Source organism: Heloderma suspectum, chromosome 4 (assembly GCF_057233095.1).
Source record: "Heloderma suspectum isolate Gila_16-S chromosome 4, 16-S_ref, whole genome shotgun sequence".
NCBI lineage: Eukaryota > Metazoa > Chordata > Lepidosauria > Squamata > Helodermatidae > Heloderma > Heloderma suspectum.
In genome coordinates this window covers 67,484,223-67,499,719 of record NC_139461.1, presented here as the reverse complement: position 1 = coordinate 67,499,719, position 15,497 = coordinate 67,484,223, and positions in this window count along the sequence as shown.

Sequence of the window (15,497 nt, the reverse complement as noted above, 5' to 3'; positions counted from 1 at the left end):
TCTCTCAGTGGCTTTTGATACCATTGATCATGGTATCTTACTGGCTCAGCTCTGTGAGGTGGGAGTTGGAGGCACTGTGTTACAGTGGTTCCGTTCCTACCTGTAGGTAGGGATGTTGGAGAATTCCGCCATGGATTCTTTAGAATCTGCCCCCCTGGAGTCTGTGGTGGAACGGAACAATCCCCCCCCGCCACCCCATGGAATCTCCCCGGGACGGAGCCTACCTGGTGGTGGCGGCGGCTCCGGCAGCAGCTCCAGGTCATCTTCCAGCCACTGCCTGGCTGCGGCCACGAATGGCAGCCACTACGTGCGGCGCCATTTGCATACCTGCCAAGCCGTGATAGGCTACGTAAGTATCTACATAGCCTATCATGGCTTGGCAGGGATGCAAATGGTGTAGCAGCTGTCATTTGCATCCCTGCGGAGGCTGTGATAGGCTACATATATATTTATGTAGCCTATCACGGCAAAAGGCAGGGACGCAAATGGCATAGCAGCTGCCATTTGAGTCCCTGTGGAGGCCATGATAGGCTATGTAAATATATACGTAGCCTATCATGGCCTCCACAGGGACACAAATGGCGGCCGCTACAGTGGCTGCCATTTGCAGCCGGCACAGCCCAGCAGTGGATGGAAGTCTGGCTGTGGGCGACCCTGGCTGGTGGCCTCGCGGAGTTGCCGCAGAGCGGAGCTGGCAGGGGAGGATTCCAGGGGGAGGGATGGAGCACCTCCCCCCCCACTGCGGATGCCCCGGATCAGAAAGGTAAGTACATTTTGTACATCCCTACCTGCAGGGCTGATTCAAGACAGTGGAATTGAGGGATTCCAGTTCTACTCCATGGCTATTAAGCTGTGGGGTGCCACAGGGTTCTATTCTATCCCCCATGCTGTTCAAAATCTATATGAAGCTGTTGGGTGAGGTCATTAGGAGTCTTGGGGTGGGGTGTCACCAGTACACTAATGATGCTCAGCTCTACTTCTCCTTGTCGTTGGAGTCAGCTGGGGTGGTGAAGGTGCTGGACCAGTGCCTGGAAGCTGTAATGGGCTGGATGAGGGCCAATAAACTGAATTTAAATCCTGACAAGATGGAACATCTGTGGATTGGTGGTTCCTGAATCTGGGAATTGGGTAAGCAAACTGTCCTGGATGGGGTTGCACTACTTGGGAGTACTCCTAGATTCATTCTTGTCATTGGACCCCCAGGTGGACTCTGTGGCCTGGAGTACTTGGGGACAGCTTTAGCTGATCCACCAGCTATGGCCTTTCCTGGACAGGGATAACCTAGCCACAGTAGTGCATGTGCTGGTAACTTCCCAATTAGACTGCTGAAATTCATGTTACATGGGACTGCCCTTGAAGATGACTTGGAAGTTGCAGCTAGTGCAAAATGCAGCAGCTAGACTGTTGACTGGAACATCTCATAAAAATAATATAACATTAGTTTTAAAGGAATTGCACTGGCTGCCAATACACTTCCAGTCAGAATTCAAGGTTCTGGTGATGACATTTAAAGCCCTAAGCAGCTTGGGACCTCGATGTTTGAGGGAGCGCCTCTCCCTATATATGCATGCCCGAGGATTGAGATATGTTGGAAAGGCCCTCCTCTGCATCCCACCAGTGCCAGACATACACTATGGTAGGACGTGGGAGAGGGCCTCCTCTGCTGTGGCACCCCGGTTGTGGAGTGCGTGCCCTGCCCCAGAGGCCCAATTGGTGCAGACATTGGGTTCATTTTGGCACCATGTTAAAACATGGCTTCTTAGCAAAGCCTTTGAGGGCTAACTGAATTCCCTAAAGTTGCACACTATTTTAACTGTTTTATTGTTTTAGTTTTTAATTGGTATTAGCTTCTTTAATGGTTTAATGGCTTTTAGCTTTTTAAATTATTCATTGTTTTATACTGTTTAAATTGATTTTATCTGTATGCCACCCTGATATCTTAATAATATAGGGCAGAATACAAATATTTTAAATAAATAAAGCATTGCAGCAAGTGGAAACTTCTGTAGAATTGGAGAATTCAGACATATTTCAGAGACAAGCCCAACATCTATTTATTTGTAGAAATGTGCAGTCTGTCCTAGTCTTAAGACATCCATCAATATGGCACACATAACAAGACAAAACCTTGTCTCTGAAAATGCATGAGATCAATCTAGGATTATGGTGATCTTTTCTTGCTCTTGCTTTCATAGACTCCCCGCTTCCAAAAGCTGTTTTCCCAAATGTCTGCCATTTCAAAGCCATACAGCAGTAAATGGCTATATGTTGTTTACTTTGTTGCTTGCCTCCGTTTTATAATCAAAGCAGTATGTAGGCTTCAAGCTATTCATTTCCTGATCAATAAAGCAAGTAACTGGGAAAAAAACCCTTCTTAATAAAGAAGACCTGTCTTCTCTTATTCTTGAGCTTACTCCTTCCTTTCTCCTTACTTGTCAAATATAATTCTCTTGTCTTCACATGTTTAGACATGTTTTCATATTGTGTGGTGCTTTCATTTATTTTATTTTCTACGGTAGGTCAAGAGAGAAGCCATATTTCTCATAGCATGGCATGACTTCAGAATACCTGTTCTGCTGAGCTACTAAAATGGTAGTTCCGAAAAGAAGCCTAATACCATTTGGAAGACATATTTATGCATCATTTCCATGGCTAAGGAAGATTCCTCATACATGACAGTCCTTAAATTCACTACATGTAACAATCATACACTTTGGTGAGAGGGCTTGTAGGCCATCTAGTTCAATAACCAGCTTGATACAAGAATCCAGAGCTAGGGCATCCAGAACAGATGTCTGTAGGGTGGCCAGTAGCACATTGTGAAAAAAAGAGAACAAAAGAAGGCACAGGATTGGACAAAAACTGCATATGCTAATTAATATGAATAGATGCAAATTAGAAATAATTAGTATAATTTAAATAGAAGTGCAGCACATCTCACCATAGTGGGGAAGACTGTGACCAGATGTCCTGCATTGGCTGCAGAAGACCCTGAGTGAAGCAAGGCAACAAAACAGGCAAATGTTCAAGTGCACAGGTTTTAGCCCAGTGGGGTTTAGGATAAGGCAGAAGTGGTCAAGACAGCAGACAGAGATCAAAGCACAGTCAGGCAGTCAGATACATTATACAGTCCAGAAGTAGAGTCAAGTGGGAGTCCAAGAGTCAGTAGCACAGAGCACCACTCACAGGGCAAAGCAGAAGCCACTGCAGCTGAAAGAACAGCACTGGCTAGGCCAGCACTGCAGGCTTTTATTGCCAGAGCCCGCCGAGCCCCACTCAGGACTCAGCTACAGTACATTAGAGCTTTCTGGCCAAAGACCTACTTCTGCAGAGTTGCTTTCACCTGAGAAGTCCTTCTTTGCAAGCAGGTACTCCTTCTCAAGGGAGCCCTACTAGTCTGCTGCTTGAGGTGATGACACTCCTGGGGCCCAGGGGGTTGCTTAGCTTCTGTCTCAGAGGCAGAGTCCCCTCCTCCTGGCAGGGATTGACCTGCAGCCAGCTCCCCTGAGGGCCCAGGCTCCTCCTGGTCTGGTGACAGTGACTGATCTAGGGGGCTCTCGGTTTCTAGGAGCTCAAGCTCTTCCTCCAAGAGGATTCCTCCAGTGGGGCCAGGGCACCAGAGAACCTTTGTACCTGCTCATTCTGCTGACCAGATGGTAAGGTCCCTCCTCTCCTTTCTTACTGTTTCTTATGGTTCTTTATCTTTAAACCTGACTTGGACTGGACAGCCCTTCAAATAGAGGACTGTCTCTGTAAAATAGGCCACCCTAGATGTTTGTCCAGCTTGAACACTGCCAGTGAGGAAGAGCTCACCCCTACCCTATGGTAATTGTTTTTACCACTAAGATGTTTTTCACAATGTTGTAACTTAGGGCTCATTAGCCCTCTTCTTTGTGAGAGATCTTTTCCGCAAACTCTTTTACAATACCTTTTTATAGCCTGCTGGAGCATCTATTCTACAGCCTATAATGTCCTTATATCTATGCTTATACTGCAGTGCAACCCCTGATACATTGTGAAGCTACACTGGGAGAAATCGTCTGTTAGTGCTTGTGCAAAAGATCAAGGAACAGCACCAATACATTTCTCCATCCATTCATAGTTCTTTGGATTCATGCCATAATAAATAAAAATGTTTAGAACAAATATTTAGGAAGTTAATTAATACAGAAAAAATATCAAAGCAGTGCTAAGACAACAAGAAACCTCAAAGAGCAGTATCTGTCAGGGAGAAAACTGATAATTTATTTTCCAGGGAAATTGTAGTTTCTGGACCAGTTGTTGAAAACATTCCTAGTTCTATCACTAGTAATTTCAGTATAATTTTTAGTGCTTTTTGTGATCCAACAATTCCTTCTGAGTGTGTGAGATCCAGCAGACAGGCATACAGTGCTGTTGGACCTACAACACCCCATTCCCCCATTCAGTGCTTCTCTTTCACTGAAATGTTTGGGAAAGCTGTTATGCTCAGGAGTGTACCACCAATACCTACATTACTTTTCTCCATATAGTGGGTTGGATTCAGGATCTGCCTTCCACAAGAGGAAGGGACCTTCAGCAAGAGGAAGAGCTCTACTCACAGAAGGTCCCCCCACCTGATTTTGGGGGACCCTTCCCCCACACCTGACTCTCTGTGTAGCATTTTCAGGGGGCTGGAAAAGCTGCCATGAGAAGCAGGGGCAGCAGGGAAGTCCACTTCTACCAGCACAGTTGATCCAGTGTGAATCTGGATCCAACCCAATATGTATCAGATTGTATTGGTAAACAAGTACCATTTTGACAGAATGAACAGGGTCTACATCATCCTTCCCTAACCTGGCACCCTCCAGGTGTGTTGGATTGCAACTCCCATAATGCCCAGCCTGCCTGGCACCAGGTTGGGGAAGGCTGCTCTGGGTCTTTCCAGTCCACCAAAACACATTAATCCACAGCCTAGAAGAAACAACATGACTGAATGGTGCTGTCCAACTTATCAGCACCACATGAGCCCAGCTAGTGGTCAAGAATCTCTCAAACCACCTCACAAGCAAATCAAGCATATTGTGAATTTTAATATAATCAATATGACATTAAAAGGGCATGAGAATTTTACTTCTAGCACATCCTAATGTTTGTGTAACTGAATTAGTTCCCATGACTACATTACCGCCTAAACCAAAGTTCAGTATATAAGGAGTTGTAAAAACACAGCAAGTGATTAAATTGTTCTGGAAAACTTGCAGTTAGGGGGGGAAACATCAATCAGAAGTAAAAAGAAACCTATTAGAGTTTGGAGTAACTAATTGCTTCTTTCCAGGAGAGGCTGTAGCTAAAATGTTTAGTAATTACTGCTTTTCCCATAAATATTAGGGTCTCATCTACCTCTGAACTTTTCTAATTACCAAACAGAAATCCATCCCTTGTGTTGCAACACAACACACATAGCTATTCTCCTTTTAGGGTGATGAGTAAAAAAGTAGTGTTTGAAAACCGATCACTATCTTCTTCATTAGGCACTGCTAATTTTTAGCCTTCATTTCCCTGACGATCAGTGCAAAGATTGCTGTTTTATGGGATCGTTCACTAATATGGAATTTAAATGACTTTGCAGGGTCCCGCCCAACTCAGTGATTCTATTGTTGTAAGTTGGGGGCTGAACAACAGAAAGATTGCTTAGGCGGTCAAACTTATCAAACAGGCCAGGCTTTGTTAGCTAAAGTAGTGGCAAAATGCCTTTCCTTTTGCTAAGGAGATTTAACAACCATTATGGAAATGGCTGGGGACTCCATGTAGAAGGAAGCATGCCTTTTCTTCCTCCCTGCTCTGGGGATGAGGCCATCAAGTTGTGTGTCTGTGAAGAAGCTGGTGGGTTTGGGGGGAAGACTCAGGCGGAGTAAGAGGACCACCTTGCAGAAAACCCTATGGCACTATGGGTTCCCCTTGAAATCTGAGGGGGAACAGGAAACTGTTGGAGCATTAATGCTGTGTACCTTCATCTTATACTCAGCTTGTACAGATATGTAAAGAAAAGCATTTCACCATAAGCTTCCTGTGACCTCTTACTAAGGAAGCTGAGCCCTACTTCTCACCACTCAGAAGTGGGGTGTTTGAGCGTAATATGAAATTCTGTTGGGTCCAGGGCAGGAGAACTCTTGAGACCCTTCCCTGTACATGAGTAAGGGAGTGGAGGAGTAAATTGTATCTTCAGGACTTGTGAGGAGAATGGATAAAAATCATGGGCAGTTTTGGGGTCTGCATCAAAACTACAAATCTTGTGACAAAACAACATGACTTGAAGGGGCTGTTCACATGTCACACTAACCCATGGTGGGTGGCAAGCTACACTGGGTAGCTGGTTATGCAAACGACCTACTGTCTGATGGGAGCACAATCAGGCAAACAAGCTATACAGAGTAGTTTATTTCATCTGCCCTCGCCCCTCCTCCTCCTGTAGTCTTCCCACCCAGCTGGACAGGTATCCCAGCTGCTATTGAGGCAGGAACAGAGATCGCTTGAGAGGAGCAGAGCAGTGGCAGTGTTTTTGGCCACTTGTGCAGAGTAGCTCTGTAGGCAATCTCCATAATCCATGCTGGCACAACAGACAACACGCTAACCCACCATAGGTAAAATAACCCTTACTGCAGAGCGTGAGTTCTGAGGGTGGCTTATTTGGAGAAATCACCCGTAATGGGTGGGAAAAATGCCCCCCCCCATGGCATGCTAGCTGATCATGGGAAGCTCAGGCCGCTTACCCACCATGGCTTCATCTTACATCTGAACCCAGCCAAAGTATCTCTCTAGCCTTGTGCCAGGGTGGGGTGGGGGTTGATGCTTTGAGCTTGATAGACTGAGCTATCACGTATCCAGCCCAAAGAATTTGAAATTAAGTTCTTCTTCTTCTGACTTTTTGGGAGTAAATTTGGTTAAACCCCTTTATTTCACCTTTAATAGTTGCATAATAGAGGAATTTTCATTCAGCTGGTGTGGCTTGTCATGCAATCGACACCTGCCGAAATTACCTCAGCTACACAACTATTAAAAATGCAGGACTCCTGTCCACTTTTGCATCTGGTCACCTAGTTGTAGTCCAAGAAAGCTGACTTACAGGGCAATTCTATATAGGTCTGCTCAGAAGTAAGTCCACTGAGTTCAATGGGACTTACTCCTAGGGAAGCATGTATAGCAGGGGTCCACATTACAGCTGACCCCACCCACTTAGTTCCCACCCACTCTGTCCTTGGCCCTGCCCCTGCCTTTAGCTCTACCCACAGTTTGAATGCAGCCCTTGAGACCCTTCCTAAATTGGAATTTGGCTGCCAAGCTAAAAAATGTTCATCACCCTTGGCTTAAGGAATTTGCCATTTCAGATTTAAGGTTTGCAATTTAAGCATACTTTCCTAGGAAGAACTCTATTTTAACTCAGTAAGGTTTACTTCTGATCATCCAAAACTGTAATCGGACACACTTATTTGGGAGTAGGCTCCAATGAGCCTGGTAGGACTTGCTTCTCAGTACATTTGCACAGGAAATGGCAGCACATGAATTTTACTCCCATTTCAAGGCAATATGTGTTATAAAATGGCTTTTTAATACTATGAAATCAATGAGATGGGGCAATTGATGCTTTTAGTACATACAGTTTCCTTCCATGCTCATCATTTTAACACCCTGCCAAGATAAAGTTCTATACTTTTTTGCTTTCACTGTCTTGGACATAAAGAAAACAATTTGAAACATCAAATATTGAAGTGCTTAGTTAAAGATGAGGAACATTTTTATTGCTCTTGAAATGATCGCAAAGCATTTCAGTCAGTGTATTCTTGTTATATTTCAGGAAGAAGTGACTTCAGTCTCAATATGTCTTTGGTTGCTATGACTTCACTCAAGGGAACACAAAAGCAACATATTAACAAACCCTTTGGTATTATTGATCTTTTTTTGCTTGCTAAAGTTTTTGTTTTCCTAAAGTTTTTTTTAAGAAAGTTAATAGCACACATACTGCAATTCATATTCGATGCATTGATGATGTTCTAATGGATTTAGTTCATATTTACAAAAACATGCAATGCTATTCTAATCCTCCATCAAAAGTAATGAATAACTTCAGAAATATCTATCTATCTATCTATCTATCTATCTATCTATCTATCTATCTATCTATCTATCATCTATCTATACACACACACACACATACATACTGTGTATGTGTGTGTGTGTGTGTATATATATATATATATATGTGTGTGTGTGTGTGTGTGTGTAATTCAGGATTATGTCAATCCTACATGAACACGACAATCCTATGCATGTCTACTCAGACATAAGCCCTACTGAGTTTTATGTCCATTTGGGGGGCCATGGACACATTTGGCAATTTGAAATACCATAGTGGGCACAACCACAAAATGGCTGCCATGGGAGGCATGGCTAGTCACAAAGGCTTGTCACCATGTAGCCCACAGCCATCAAAGGGAAATGAAGATGGCAGCTGCTGGAGGCCCTCAATTTGCTTTAAATTGATTCCAGCTGCTGGTAAGAAAATGTCTCTCTCTCTCTCTCTCTCTATATATATATATATATATATGATGTACGGAAGTCACTTACCGTTTTGCGGATCTGCTTCATGGTGGGGGGGAGGCGCTCCATCCCTCCCCCCGGAATTCTCGACGGGGGGGAGGCGCTCCGTCCCTCCCCCCAGAGTCCTGCCTGGCCGGATCTGCTCCGTGGGGATTCCACAGAGCTGCCGGCTGGCTCCGCCAGCAGCCGGACATCCAGCCGCTGGGTAGCAGGGACGCAAATGGCGGCTGCTGTAGCCGTCACCGTTTGCGTTCCTGTATTCAACCGTGATAGGCTACATAAATATTTACGTAGCCTATCACATCTGGGTTTAAAAAAAAAACGCGTACGCAAATGGCAGCAGCTATGGAGGCCGCCATTTGTGTTCCTTATTTTTTGCCATCTTAGTCTAAGTAAATATTTACGTAGACTATTACGGCGAAAATAAAGGGGAATGCAAATAGCGTAGTGGGCGCTATTTGCATTCCTTTTTTATTTGCTGTTTTAGCCTACGTAAATATTTACGTAGACTAAGATGGCGAAAAATAAGGAACGCAAATGGCGGCCGCCATAGCCACCACCATTTGCGTACGTGTGTTTTTTTTTTGTGTATGCATTTTTTTTTTTACCCCAACATGATAGGCTACGTAAGTCTTTACGTAAGTAAAAAAGACCAGACTGCAAATGGCGGTGGTGGCAGCCGGTCGTCAGACCAGCAGCCACCGCTGCTGCCGCTGAAGCTGCCGCTGGAGCCGCCACCATCTGGAACATGAGCTCCAGGTAAGTCTTGTCCCAGGGGGGATCCGTGGGGGGCAGGGGGGCAGGCTGTTCTGCCACAGATTTCGGGGGGGCAAATGTCAGTGCATTCAGCCTCACTGAAATCCGTAGCAGAATTCTCCGCCATCCCTAATATATATAAAGTGGGAGCGCACCTTGGTGGTGCCAAAAAAATGTCCGTGGGCGCATTGGTGCCTACAAGCACCATATTGCCTACCCCTGCTATACACACTTACATGTTAGTAAGCCCCATTGGACTCAATTGAACTTACTTCAGAGTAGATATGCTTAGGATTGCATTGTAAAGTTATTTCAATTTTTTCAGTGTCAGAGTAGTTTTATGTAAGAAAACTAGCACTATCTCGCCTCACAATATTTCTCATTTCCATTTGCAGTGAAGTGCTTTAGGCAAGCAAGCAACTTGGTAAGTAAAACTGCCGCATATAAAATAACTCCATAACTGATAAATACTTTTGTAGGTTCTTCCCATGTTTCTAGTTTTATCAAGATTACTTGGTAGAAAGGCTAGTGGAAATTGTGGTTACTAAAGAAATTACTGGACATTGAGCCATCCATCTACCTTCCTGAATTAAATTTGTCTTTTCCATTTTGTCAGATTTCTGATTTCTTAGTATAACCTGGTACCATATCATGATAATCTTTGTTCCAAAGTGAAGTTTCATTAGCAGATTCTTAAGATCTGTTTTATTTTATTTTCCCTTTCTTTCTTTCTTTCTTTCTTTCTTTCAAATGGCATTGTGATAACAACAGTTCCATTTAGAAAGGGCTGTGAGGCAGTTACCTCCATCTCCTGCCCCTCCCTGCCATATTTTTCAGATCACATATATGTCTGGCTTCAAAGGGCTAGTGTGATCATTTGACCTGAATTGATAACAATATTGGCTCTCCCACATTTCACAACTCCTTTTCAGAGCAGTTACTGCAGGTGCACAAATTTCCCCTTCATTTACTTCCCAGCCCTTACATTTGAGCAAATATTCCCAACAGGTTTTTTTAAAAAAACAAAACTAACCTTAGAGGGTGGCTGAACAGGATGGAGTAGTTACACACACACCCTATGGGGGCCCTATTCACTCCATCCTGTGCAGCCACCTTCTCAGGATTTGTTTAAAAAAATGTCATGGAGATTTGCACACATCTGCTGAAGCATAGTAACGATATGAATAACTGCTTTGAAAAGGAACTGCAAAAAATGTGTGTGTGTGTGTGTGTGTGTGTGTGGGGGGAGTTAATAACTCCCATTTCTGTACTAGGCTAGCTGGAGACTCAGGGAAGTGTTGAAAAGCTGGAAGACACTGAGAAGTGTCAGTTCAACACTTAAAAGTGAGAGGATTACACTGCCAAGGAGGAGATATTGCCCCACCCTTTTGGTGCACTTACTCTGTTCACCTCCCCCCCCCCTCAATTTTTGGTGCTTCTGAATTGTGCTACTAAGTCCCTCCTTCCTCTTACTATTATTTCTCCCTGGTCCTTCACAACTGTGCTCAACAAATGAGCCTATATGAAGCCTCATCTTGTCAGTTTCCTTATATGTTACTTACTCTACTTCAGTGTTCCTTTTGACAGTTGAAACATACAATTGACCAGGCAAGACTGCACATACCCAACAGCTGAATCTGCAGTTTTACAGACTTGTGAAAGAATAACAAAAAAGAAAAACCACCCCATTTATGCAAATTTGTGGCACTGAAAAAATATTTTTTGAAAGGTGGTGAATGAGTGATGGTTCTTCCAAAGTGTAGGGATGTACGAAAGTCGCTTACCTTTTCAAAGGGTGACATTCGCGGTGGGGGGGAGGCACTCCGTCCCTCCCCCTGAAATTCTCTCCGGCCGGCTCCGCTCTGCTGAGATTCCATGGAGCCACCGGCTGGGGCTACCCGCAGCCAGATATACAGCCGCTGAGCAGCCTGCAGGGACGTAAATGGTGGCGGCCGTAGCCGCCGCCATTTGTGTCCCTGTATTTTGCCATGATAGGCTACATAAATATTTACGTAGCCTATCACGGCAAAACAAACAAACAAACAAACAAACACAAATGGCGATGGCTACGGCAGCTGCCATTTGCGTTCTTTTCTCTTTTTTTGCCATAATAGCCTACATAAATATTTATGTAGGCTATCACGGCAAAAAAAAAGGGAACGCAAATGGCAGCCGCCGTAGCAGCCACCATTTGTGTTCCCTTTTTTTTTTTTTTGCCATGATAGGCTATGTAAATACTTATGCAGCCTATCACGGCCTCTGCAGGGATGCAAATGGGGGCGGCTATGGCCGCCGCCATTTGCGTTCCCTTTTTTTTGTGGTGATATATTTACGTAAATATTTACGTAGGCTATTACGGAAAAAAAAAAGAACGCAAATGGCGTAGTGGCCGCCATTTGCGTTCCCTTTTTTTCCCCCCGTAATAGGCTATGTAAATATTTACGTAACCTATCACGGCAAAAAAAAGGGAATGCAAATGGCAGCCGCGGCCGCCATTTGCAATGCAGCATGGACAGCAGCAGGTAGGTGCTCTGTTCTGGGCCCATTTCATGGGGTGGGGCGGGGGGCTTCGTTCCACCATGGATTTCGGGGGGCCGAATGCACTGGCATTCGGCCTTACCAAGATCCATGGTGGAATTCTCTGACATCCCTACCAAAGTGCCATTTCAGCATTGGTAGAGGGCAGTCACTTGCAAGGGAGGCTTGAGTTGGAACTGGCGAGATTGAGAAGAGCAGCATGTGCTTTTTGCCACTCTTGCCAAGCGGCTCCAAGGCTGATCCTGGCAACCCATGATAAAATCTCTCTACTGGGTTCAGACAACATGACAGCCCACCATGGGCATGAACAACCCTATGACACATCAGGGGTTCTCAGGGTAGCTTGTTCGTGAAAAGTAAGCCACCCTGCAGAAAACACACCAGGTTTGGACAACACCACAATCCACCATGGCTGGCTGACCATGGGGGGTTGACATGTCATGTGAACCCAAGTGTGTACTTTGACTTTCCAAAAGCTTTTGACAAAATCCCTCACCAAGTGCTCCTGAGCAAACATAGTCATCATGAGGTAGGACTATGTGGGCAATGCACCATCGTATGTGGCCCTCAGAGGCTTTCAATGTTGCCCACCAAATCTCCCCCACTGAAAATATTGACACAGTGTGTGGCAGCTGTGAAAACCTCATATTAAGAATCACTGTTTGAGGCCTACCTCTGCCCCACTCATGAAGGGAGTTTCTTTAACTCCCGGAGGTACAGGCAGCAACAATTACCAAGGTAGGCTGCCACCATGCCACACATCCACCTCACCTTGAGCCAGGAGACTCTCAGAAATTGCAGGACACGCTTGAGGCTCAGGGAATAGAGGTTCAAACCTCCATACCTTATGTCCAAGCCTTAAGCCTGAAATGATAAATAATTGACCAAATAGAAGGCTCTGGATTTAGTACTAAGGCTTACTTGGAAGGAAGCACGTGCAATTCTCAAGGTAGGTGTTCAGCTTGTTTACAAGGGGAAAGGGGGAAAAGAATAAAAAGGCATACATGAACCAGAGTTCTTGGAAACAACACTTCAGCCAACCCCCCCCCCCCAGTAGTTACTTAAAGCTGTTCTTTACATTAACTAAGTGTGTGTCTTCCAACAGGACAGGAACTAGTCTGTGATCCGGAGAGTCACAAGCCCAAAGACAGGTTGAAGCATGAAAACAAATGGGTGGCTGCAGCCCCCTCCTTTTTATGCTCAAGCCCAAAGAAGATCTTTGTTAGCCAATCACAGGAAGGCTGGAACAGTGTTCCCAAACCCCAAAGGGTGTGGGGACTTCCCACAGGAACGCAGCTGAGATCATTCAATCTAATCACCTGGGTCTTGCACTCTTGCTCTGGTCTTGAAGCTAGGGACATCTCAAGAAAACAGTTACACAGTTGATTTCATCACTACAACTTTAGCCTGGTGAAATGGAGTCTAACGAGCAGTAACAGCACAAAAGAAAATGCGATTCTTCTAGGGATGGCAGAGAATTCCACCACGGACTCCAATGAGGCCAGATTCTTAGATTCCTGCCCCCCGGGAGTCCACGGCAGAACGAAAGACTCACCTCCGCCACCCGGGGGAATCCGCACGGGGCCGGATCCTACCTGCTGCCGACTGGCTGCTGCCGGCTGCTGCTGCCTGTCCCGTCCGCTTCTGCCTGTCTTCGGATGCAAATGGTGTCCAGTGTAGTGGACGCCATTTGCGTCCCTGCTGTTTGTCGTGATAGGCTACGTAAATCTTTATGTAGCCTATCACGGCAAAGAGCAGGGACACAAATGCTGTCCGCTACGCTGGATGCCATTTGCATCTCAAGACCAGCAGTCCAGCAGCGGACGGAGCTGACCGGCTGTTTCGCGGACTTGCTGTAGAGCGGAGCCGGCCAGGGAGGATTCCGGGGGGAGGAACAGATCTCCTCCCCCCCGTGGACCCCCCAGTGGACTCGGAGGTGAGTTTCGTACACACCCCTAGATTCTTTATACCTCTGTTACACTCTGACTGCTATATTCATTCACTTTGCAAAGCCAGTTTTACACCGACTTAAAAGCCAGAGGTATGTTTTTGTTAAAGATATAGTAGAACACACAGTTGGTCTAAAATGTCAACCATTCACAATGCCTCAGCATCTTCCATTTATAAAATGGCACCCTGTGCCCTATACCTTCATGTTGTGCATGCATTTATTTGGGAGTGCACAAGATACATCCATTCTGAGATTTAAGTCCTAGAGCAGTCTTCCCCAACTTGCTGCCTGCCAGATGTGTTAGACTACAACTCCCATCACCCCCTAGCCAGCTCTAGCCCAACACCTCTGGAGGGCACCAAGATGGGGGAAGGCTGAGCCTCTGGGTAGGAAGTCAAACCATGAAAAATCAAATGCCTACAGTAGCAACTCACACTTAAAGTTTTAACAGGAGGCAAAAATACCAGCAATGATTTACCAGGGATTGTGGATGTACATTAAGTAAGACAGTTGGATAGGGATGTACGAAATCCCTACTTGGCTCCATGCTGGTCAATCCGCGGTGGGGGGGAGGCGTTCTGTCCCTCCCCCCAGAATCCTCCCTGGCCGGCTCCGTTCTGCAGCAGCTCCTTGGTGATGGAGTGGTATTGGTTTTTAAAATAAAATAAAAATAAATGACAAGCTATATCAGCCAACATGATTCTCTGCCAGAAAAGTTAAAGTAGTTCAGATAGCAGCATTTTGCAACACATCACAGCAAAGTCAGAACTGATTTTAGATTCCCAAGCTTGCATAGCCATCTCTAGCCCAGTAAAACACAGTGGGTTGGATCCAGATTTAGGCATGTGCATCTGGGCTGGCTGAAGCAGATTTCCCCACCCCTCCTCCCCAAGGCAGCCTTTCTACCTCCCATCCTCAAAACGCTACATATAAGGTTGGGGGAACCCTGCCCAATATAGGGTAGGCTGTGATGCAGAGAGATGGGGTATGTCTGAAAATCGAGCGGAGGCACCTTCTATGAGTGGAGCCCTTCCACCCATGGAAGGTAGATCCTGGATCCAATCCAGTATTTGAGGGACCTTGTTCCTTTCTGGCCAATCTGATAATGCATCTGGAGGTTGAGTATGAGTTTGAAGATTAAATATATAATATCACTTTCTCTAGGGCATATATCTCCAGTTCCAATATATCACTCACCAAGGCTTATAAATTGCATTACAATACATTTTGCATTTTGGCTTTTGCCTTTGAAAATGGAGGAATATGGTATGCCAGGAATGTGGCAGTTTACCCAAACAGAATATATTGATACTTGAATGGTGCCATAGCATTTGCATTTGCCTTGTTGCATTATCTTCAGAATTATTTTACTAAATAAGAATGCATTTATCCATCTCTGCTTGTAGCTTCTCCTCTTATTTCAGTTCAGATACATAATTATTTGTTGTCATGGTAACTTGCTCTATTCCTTCAGACAGTTTAGATGTGTGTTTTAGAATCAAAAGCTTGAAACACATTTGCACACTTTTGGGGACTGGAAAGGGTGAGGATCAGGTAGTTATTTTCCCTCCCGTAGGCTAAAGCTATGATGTCCATGTTATAGACAATGTGAGATTACCTAACGAATAAGTGGTTGTCATTCATTCCTACACACCATTTGTCTGCAAGTCCCGGTAATATGAATAGATTCAGTAAA